This window comes from Microchirus variegatus, assembly GCF_963457635.1.
Source record: "Microchirus variegatus genome assembly, chromosome: 1".
Taxonomy (NCBI): domain Eukaryota; kingdom Metazoa; phylum Chordata; class Actinopteri; order Pleuronectiformes; family Soleidae; genus Microchirus; species Microchirus variegatus.
The window spans coordinates 19,222,902-19,232,615 of NC_139802.1; the positions used below are offsets into that span (position 1 = coordinate 19,222,902).

At 41.5% G+C, this 9,714-nt stretch overlaps 1 pseudogene across 1 annotated transcript; it reads left to right on the top strand.

The window, feature by feature from the left end:
• The first annotated feature begins 915 nt into the window (after positions 1-915).
• Positions 916-6,198, top strand: LOC310929627 (beta-1,3-galactosyltransferase 5-like; annotated as a pseudogene). Its single transcript has 4 exons — positions 916-996; positions 1,899-1,976; positions 4,157-4,268; positions 5,419-6,198. The product of its transcript is annotated as a beta-1,3-galactosyltransferase 5-like (transcript).
• The last annotated feature ends 3,516 nt before the right edge of the window (positions 6,199-9,714 follow it).

The window sequence follows — 9,714 nt, forward strand, 5'->3', positions numbered from 1 at the left end:
CTTACAACTCTTGCTATCTATCTATGTCCACATATGGTACTCCCTCATCGTCCTCTTCCTCACCGTGCTTCAGACACTGGTCAGAGCCTAACTGGAGAGAGATGGAGCAAGGGATGTGGTGACACTCTTCATATGCTACTCAATTTTTACTTCTCCGTCTTCTATCGGCTTCTCCCTTTTGATGTCGCCACAGTGAATCATCTGCCTCCATCTTGTCCTCCCCTTTGTGTCCTCTTTTGTTACACCAACTGTCCTCATGTCCTCTGTGGTCTTCCTCTTTTCCTCCTGCCCGGCAGCTCCAATCGTCAATATCCTTGTCCAATATAATCACTATCCCGCCTCTGCTTCTCTTACTTTATCTCCAAACCGTTAAACCTGAGCTGTCCCTCAAATATGCTCATTTCTAATCTCCAACTAACGCCAAGTGGTGGAGGTTCATGTACCACTGCCACAGTTTGAGGACCATGGCTCTAGAACATTTAGAGCACCATCCTCTTGAAGTCAGCCAGTGCCTGATTTGCAACCTGCCTTGACATGCAAGGAGGAGCAGTGTGGGCCCTCCTCGCGCTGCTTGCAGCCCTTGTTGGATTTGGTTTGGAAACAGCAGTCTCTTCAGGGTGTAATGAGAAATCAAAGCTATTATTGGTTGGCCCCTTTTTGAACAGTCTCGAGATCAATCTATTAATCCACCTGAACAGTTTGTTTTGTCTGCTGCTGCTGTTCCCAACAGAAATATGACTTGCAGAGGAGAGTGAAGTCTCATTTACAGCGTCGTCATCTGAGCTAGCTTTCCCTCGTGGTCTGTTTTCGCCAGTTTCATGTGAGATAGCTCTCAGTGCTATGGGTGATAATTTCTCCTTGCTGGGTCTTGTATCACTTGCTGCAGCAGTGGCTCCACCATTTGCACATATAGTCATGGCTTTATCCAAGAATGCTGTGGCTTTCTCATTGCTGTATCTGTTAGCACTGCCAGCGGTCTTCCTGTCAGCTGTAGCAGTGAGTCCATTGTCTGTACAAATGGTAGGGGCTTCATCTAAGATAGGTGATGGTTTCTTATAGCTGGCTGTGTAATCCCTGCCAGCAGCAGCAGTGGGTATATTGTTTGTACAATTGGTAAGAGCTTCATGTAAGATCGGTGTGGGTGATGGTTTCGCATTGCTGTAAACAGATGTTTCATCCAAGCGATTAGCGAACGGTCCTTTCTTGAACAGCCTTGAGGCAACTCTGTGAATCCTATTGAAAATCCACTTTTTGACTTTTGAACCTGTGGTTCCTTCAACAGTGTATCCATCAGAAACAAGACTCACAGATATGAGTGACGTCTCATCCACAATATCATCCAGGCTAGCTGCAAGGGAAAGCCAGTGTGGTCTGTTATCTTTGCCAGTAGCGGTTGTGTTTCCTGCAGCCTCTCCAGCAGCTATGTCAGATGCCGGTGATGGTTTCTCAGTACAAGCGGCAGTTTTTTCATGATTGGATGAGCCATTAAAGAAATCACTAGGAAAGTGTTCCAAAGTGAGAAAAGGGTGTCTCAGAGCTTCTCTGGGACTGATTCTTTTTTCCAGATCTAGTTGCAGGATCTGTATAATGAAGCTTTCAAAGGCCTGTGTGTCCTTACACTCAGAAACACCTGGGCGACATTTCACTATGTCTTTGAGGCTAGTAAGCAGCTTTGATGTCATGCTGTTCAACGGCTTGTGGACAGGAGTCGTCTCACTGCTGCTCATGGAGCTATTCCCTGTTGAACAGCTGCATTCTGATTTCAGCTTCCAGGTGTCTTTGTTTCTGTAAAAATACTTATGAGTATAAATTCCAGTATTCAACAGGTGATCACCAGGCTGACCAAGCAACTGTACAATTTCTCCCACTGTGCCCAATTCGCATTTTCCTGAAAACAGGTTCGCAGTGATGTACATGCTGACCATAATGCAGCCAAGAGCCCACATATCAACAGCCTCATTCAGGGGAAGGCCAAGGTAGACTTCAGGAGCCCTGTACTCTGCAATATACAAGATGTCACCAACACACAGTCCTTTGACATCACAAGCCAAACCAAAATCAATCAGCTTCACCTTAAAGGGATGTAGCTTATGATTGATTAACATGATGTTGTCTAATTTGATGTCTGTGTGTATCATTCCTATGCCTCTGAGAGTGTCCAGTGCCACCAGTGTCTGCTGTGTGATGATTTGAATCTCAGACAATTTAAATGGCTTGTTAGATCTCTCAAATAAATCCAGGACAGACATGTCTAGTTTTTCAAATTCCAGAAAAACATGTCCACTGAGGCCAAAATGCTGGTTAAACCGGATCAGGTTCATTGTGTCAGGGTCAAATTCCCGCAATTGTTCAAGGTTGTGTACCTCATTTTGACCAATCTCAGACTGATATCTTGGTATAACCTTTACGGCCACCATCTCTTTGGTGTCTGATCTCAGGCACTCGTACACATCTCCAAAAGCACCGATCCCCAGGAGCTTTGTCACTGAATACCCACTTGATTCCAAAAGTGGTACATAACCGTCTCTCTTGCTTATGGATGCGTCCATTTTCAACTGCTGATTGTTAATGACCAACGACAGAAAAACAACAACAAATCAAGCTAAAGCAACGATGTGATCCTTATGTCACAACAAAGCAATGACGACAAAAGAACTTTGAACTTCAACTTTGAACTTCTTCTGCAACAGTTCCCTCCATAGGAAATAATGTTCCTGTCCACAGTCCAATGTTCTCCTCAACAAGTCCAAAGTTCTTCAACACAGTTCTTCAGTGCAGCTAAATGCTCTTACATCCAAAGTCCTTCAATGTTAACTTTGAACTTGATAATGTTGCATCACTGCCCATTTCTGGATTCTTCCTTCTGGAGTTTTGACCTTATTCTGCCTTAGGTTTCATATGATGATGCTATCATTGCATCTTTTCCTTTGATGGTTTTCATCTAGGTGGCCAGTGGCTGTGACTTCACCACAGCAGGTGTGAAAGGCAGGCACTGGGAAAGAAAGCTTATGTTACATTATGGTTAAGTGAAAAGCAGTAAGTTAGTGAGAGCGGCATTAGTTGTTTATTGAACTGGCTGAAGTATGGCTTTCATGTCTTTCCTTAAAATCTATTTTTAGAGGAATCATCTCCTTACCATGAAGGCAGATTTTAGCATTTCTTCATGCAACTACTTAAAGGTGCATTATGTAATAAATCTAAAGCAACTGGCCATAAAATCCTCCTAATATGTCACAGAGACTCAGGAATAATGTTCATATAACACAATATATATATATAATATAACTGAACTCACCAACAACAACAGTACAGCCCAAATATTTGCATTAAAAAAAATATTTTGCAGACTGCAAATCATGTTTATGTTTTGAAATCATGTTTAGTCTACCAATCATTGCAGTCAGTAGAGTCTCAGCTGCCGACAACCACGGCTTGCCAATTACGTCAGAAAACTAAACCTAAAAGACCTTGAGAATTTGAGTGTAGTAACCATTTTTGGCCACATTAATTACATATGGCACCTTTAATACAATACAAAGATATCAGAATGTTTTTCTTCTCAATGTACAGCCAGCAGAAAATGATTAGCACATTCTACCTTGGTGAATGGTATGACTGGGACTGTTTTTAATTGCTATTTTTTTTGTAATTGTGCCAATTACAATTACAAATTGTAATGTAAGATATTTTACATATCTTACATTCTTATATATTACACTGTGTCTTTTTGTTTGATTATTTCTGGAAATAGGCACAATAAGACATTTCACTGTGCATTGTATTATGTATAAAGATGTATCTGACAAGTAAATCTTATCTTGTCTTATCTTAATACTAAGCTGATTGAGTAGACAGTTGATCTGTAGGCTGGGACAGTGACATGTCTGCTATCTTGCTGCTCCTCCATCTTCTACCGCCATCTGCACAGGGAAGGAAGAGGCCGGGGAAGGTGTCAGCATGTCAGGCTGTGGAACACCTCATCAGATTCTTAGAAGTATGCGGAACAGTTGTTAAAAATATAGTTTTCATCACCTCAGTTTCATGCACAGTGATCTGTTGCTGTTGAATGTTTGTTTGGTTGTATCAATGCAGGCCCCTGGTTGTATCAGGGGCCTGCATTAAGCAACATTCACACCTTCTTTATTGTGATTGACAGGTAATGCACTTCCACATAAGGCAACAGGTTCAGTGGGAGCCCCGAGACGAACTCTTTAAAGCTGAACAGAGCAGAGAGAAGGACACATCGATGGCAGACACATCGGATACAGGTAATACTCACTCACTCACCTGCTGTAGGCACCTACACCTAATACGAACAAGACAGCTTCAGGTATTTTCCAACATGGCTTTTAAATGTTTGCTTCAAAATGCACTATTTATTTGCAATGATCAGAACTTTGTTTGTTTGCTCCGACAAATCTAATTCCATAGTCTGGATCCTCTCGTCTCACACTTACAGTTACACAACAGTAACTAATTTACACAGTTAAGACAGAAGCAGAAAACAAATAAAAAAGAATCCAGATTCAATCTCAAAGCACATTATGAAAAACAAGTGCATTTTGTGGAGTCAGCTTTTAAGAACTCCCAGTTTGGATTTGAAAGCATTCAATGAAATGAACTCAGTTAGTTTCCAGTCTTTCTGCAACATATTCCATGCAAAAGGTGCGGAATGACCAAAAGCCCTTTTACCCAGTTCAGGACCACCATATGTAACAGAAAGCAACAAATTATAATCTCAGTGAAATTAAGGCACAAATGTAGGTAGCCAGAGTCTTGCCTTATATATCTTAAAGTATACCAATGACTGATCCTTTGGGTGGCCAGAGCAGGCCATCCCACCCAAGACTATAATTGTTGACCTATGATGTTATATTACAGATAGATGTCATTTTATCATTATGCTTTTTTCCTGCCTTACTCATATGTGATATTTCATCTAAAAACTTCCAGGAGGAGCTCGCTGCTTGCTGCTTGCTGGAGTTCAACTACGACGACAGGCCACTGAATCACTTCCCTCTTCCCACAGGCCAAGGACAAGACACCTTATTCAAACGGTCAGCCCATCAACAAGCTCTGCAAAAAGCCTGGTAATGACCCATTTATTTGAATCATGTGTGTTAAAGCAGGGAAGCATCTAAAACATGCAGTGTGTGATTCTTTCCGTTTCCTTTAATGATAATGCAGAGCACTGGATCCTTTTTAGGCAAAAAAATGTCTGATTTCAGCCAAAGACTGACGGACACAATGAAGCCAATGCACGGCATAAGGAGGTATCTTTTGGGTCTGCTGTTCGTGGGTGTTGTTTTGGTGATTTTCTACTCCTACTTGATTGGTGGCTGCAACCTTCAGAGTTGCATGGATTGAATCTTCAGACATCAAACAGTGACTCCCTCCCGCCTCCCTATGTGTCCCCAGGTCCATATTTTGTGAAATATCCCTCCCAGTATCACTTCATCATGAATGAGCCACAGACATGTGCAGAGCAGAAACCTTTCGTGGTTCTGATGGTCCCTGAGACTCCACAAAACAGGGCCGATCGTGACATCATCCGCAAAACATGGGGAGATGAAAGTGTGCTACTGGACAAAGTAGTGAAGTTGTTCTTCCTGCTGGGGCTGTACACAGGAGAGGGAGGCAAGCAGCTCCAAGAGCAGCCGATGCAGGAGAGCGACGAGCACCGAGACCTGATCCAGAGTGACTTAGTTGACTGCTACAAGAACCTGACCATCAAGACCATGGTGATGATGGAGTGGCTGGACGCCTACTGCTCTGACGCCTCGTACGCCATGAAAATCGATACAGACGCGTTCCTGAATGTTCCCAGACTCGTCACAATGTTGTCAAACACTCCAAAATCAAACTACCTGACCGGATATGTAGAGAGCAGCTGTAGTTTGTAGAAATCCAAATTTAAAATGGTTCCTTCCTCATGAGCTTTTCCCATGGTCACATTTCCCACCTTATGCTCAGGGTTGTGGCTACATCCTCACTTTGGACCTCCCGAAAAAGCTGCTGGAGGCAGCCAAACACGTCAAAGCTGTGTACATTGAAGATGTGTATTTGGGCTTGTGCATGGAGCACCTGGGCATCGACCTCACTGACCCACCAGACTGGAACTATTTTTACTACACTCCTGTGCCGTACAATCGCTGCACTTTCTCCAAATTAATAGTCACAACTTTCTCTGTAAGCTGATCGTATGGCGATGTGGGCCCACTTTACATTTCCGGGCCCACCCTGCTGACATTTACAAACTGACACATCAGTGAAGACATTGGCTCAAAGCCAAGTTCCACAGGTCAGGAACCTGAACAACAAAGGCCCTCTCCCATCTGTTTATTTAAAACAGTAGTACGTAACTTTTAAATATAAACAGATGTCTGTTAGATTCGATGTGACATGAGTTCATACAACACTGATTCAGTCCATCAGCTCCATAAGACTCTCTCTGTGTTTCTCATAGCCATTTTTAGATCTTGTGTTAATTTCATTTTGTTTTTGTTTTTTTGGGACCGCGATGTCACATATTAGAATCGTCTCCATGTATGATTGTTGTTGATATATGACGGTCAAATGTCTGTCACTTACCCAGACCTCTCCTGACTTCTGTCTGCATCAAAGTTTATTATTTTGAATAAAAATCATTATTTCTAATCTTGTCAATGTCTTGACTATATTTTCTATTCATTTTGCAACTCTTTTGATGAATAAAAGTGTGAGTTTTATTGGAAAACAACATCTCTGCAAAACAGTCATATAATGGGCGTATCAATAAAGTGAAAGGAAATATTTCAAAATAAAGATACACACATTTTTACCTTCTTTAGTTTCTGAATGTAACAAAAGAACACAAGAAAATAGTGTACATTTAAAGTTCAACAGTTGAATAGTTTAGTACAGCTGTGTAAAACAGCCATGATTTACCTGAAGAGCAAATGTTTTCTCTCAGTTCTGACTGACTGTAAAGAGATTACAGAGTGACTCATCAGTAAAGTTGTATTATCTCCTCATCATTTTTGCAGCACTGAATATGAATAAATAAAAACAAGTCCAGGTTTTACGTGCTGTCTGTTCAAAAGATTCTCTGTCAACACTAGACATTGTTGTGTGTGAATATCCCAGTGAATCAGGCCACTATCTGCCATTTAAAGCTGCACTGTGTAACTTTTGTTGACTAATAAGATGCACGCCAGCTGAAGACTACACTATCTTTACAACATGTTTGCTGCTTAATTTTAAAAGTCCATAGAGAAAATCAACATTTTAGCCTGAGGGGACACAGAAGCTGCTGGTCCACTGCTGCCTTGTGTGGTAAGTTTGTGTCACTGATGTAAACAAAGGATTTCTATTAGTGAAATCACAAAATGACCAATGACATCTTTGCATTAGGGGCCCATCAGAGGGCGCTGCTGTGCAGGACAGGATTATAAACTTTTATAAGTTTTCCTGTGTCAAAAATGTTGTTGAGCATAAGTTAATAATAAATTAAACTTTGTCCCCAATGAAATGTCCGCAGTTTTCATTTGATGAACGCAATTTCCTCTGCAGAGACTTTACGTAGGGTAGTTGTGTGTGAGTAGTTCGTTCTGCCGGATTCTGCGCGTCCTCTGTTTCCGCTCGGTGAGGCACAGCTGAGATGGCCCTGAGTGCGCCTGCACTGTTGTGGACTGGTGAACTGCTGCGCGTGCATGTGCACGTACAGCGCACACTTCAGCTTCCACAGTGGGACCTAAGTTGATGACGTCGGGAAGCATCATGAACAAACTACAAAATTATGGTTGTTTAGTTATATTCTGTGCATATCTTTACTCCATAATATTAATTGTAAGTGAGCTAAATTAAAGACAAGTCAAAAAACAGTTATTATTAAGTCATTAAATTATTCATGCATAAAAGTTATTAAGTTATTACAGTTATTATTAAACTCGGCATGATTCCTTTGTATTTCTGACCCTTTTTCCTCCAGGGAGGAGGACATGTTATTCTGCAGAGGACAAAAAGATAAGAGGGACCACGTTTAACACACTATCACAAAATGTCTAACGATGATTTGGCGTGTTTCAGGAACACGAAGGTGATTAAAAAAAAGAAAAGTGAACTGAGCTCCAGCTAATTCTGTGAAGTTGACTCACTCCTGCTGCTGATCACTCTGTTGTTTCAAGCCTCTACATTTGCCATGACGGTGGAGGTGATAATAGAGATAAAACTTGTGTTACAATGTACAGGCCTTAACAAATGTATTTGTCCGTCTGACGTGAGTTGTTGCTGAATCTATAGGAAATGACGTCCAGGTATGCCAGTAAAAAAAGATCAGGTGTTTCCAATGTTGAAGTTGAACATATCACAACATTAACGAACACCTGAGGTGCACTCAGATCACCTTGGACGGAGGTGCCCAGCAGCAGCCTTTGTTATGTGCACTTAAAAAAACATGGCTCCACAACAAGTAACTTTAGTGCCAAGATCTTGAGTGGGCCCCAAACACTTGCAGACCATCGCTTCTTCAGCCTTTTGGCCAAGATCAAGTATCTGTTCTTATCAGTTTAATATCTGCAATGTCAATATTAAATGCATTTTTTTTTTTTTGATTTGATTTTTTAAAATCAAAATTAATGTAGCGTCTGATCAGACGTTAGAATGACGACGAGCGGTTGGGCTGAAAAAGTACACTGGATACACCAGCTTTTCACCACCTGACCGCCATCTGGAGACACATCCGTGACAGCGGAGAGTTTTTCCCTTTTTTTTGCCCCTCATTTTTATTAGCGCTGCTTTGATGGTCAATATTGGACAGTACAGCCATGTTTTTGAGCTTAAAATTAATAAGTACAGTGAAGAATAGTTTCCACCCCCGCAAAAAAACAATAGACAAAATTTGACACTAAACCTTGACAGTCAACTCTCAAAATGCCGTGTAATTCCCATCTCTAGTTATCGTTTCATTTCATTAAAAAGAAAAAGAAAGTTTGCGTTATATGTTAACATTTTAACCGGCTCAACTACCAGCAATACGATGGGATGTAGCGACAATTGTCGGTCTATTTCTCGCGTGAAAAGTTACCCTCTTGATGCTGCTGTATCTGCTGTTTTTCAAAAAATCCAAAAGTGTTTCTAAATAAAAACGAATAGCTGAAGTGTGTAAGTGCTTGTCTGATATGTAAATGCGACGTAGCCAACGGTGTATTGATCCGGCGTTGTTTCAGCACAGCGGACAGTGCTTTATCCATCATACCCATCATGCATTCACACCGGTGTGTGTGTGTGGATGGCGGGGGGGGGGCGGGGTCGCGGACAGCCGTGCATGTTAAATTTGGGGTCGCGACTCAAAAAGGTTGAGAACCACTGACTTAGGGGAGTTGCTAGTCTGTAAAGCAAGTGCCACACTCTGTCCTTAGACCCTGACATCAAGTGAGGAAAAACTATTTTATTTTGAGTCCACATCCATTGCTTTTGTATCGAAATTAAACACTCTTGCTGTAATTATATATAGAAAGATATTGTAAAACAAAGTGGGCGCTGGCTTTACTGCCGTTGTAAAACTTACGGTGACGCGTGGCCGTGATTCAACAGCCTCCTCGTGTTTTCTTTGGAAGTGAAGGTTTTTTGGTTTGAAGCAACTTCTTTTTGGATTTAATTATAAGGACACAAATGTCCTATACCCATAATATGGCCCAAACACAAAACAGCATTAGTTCAATCAAAAAAGTTGCT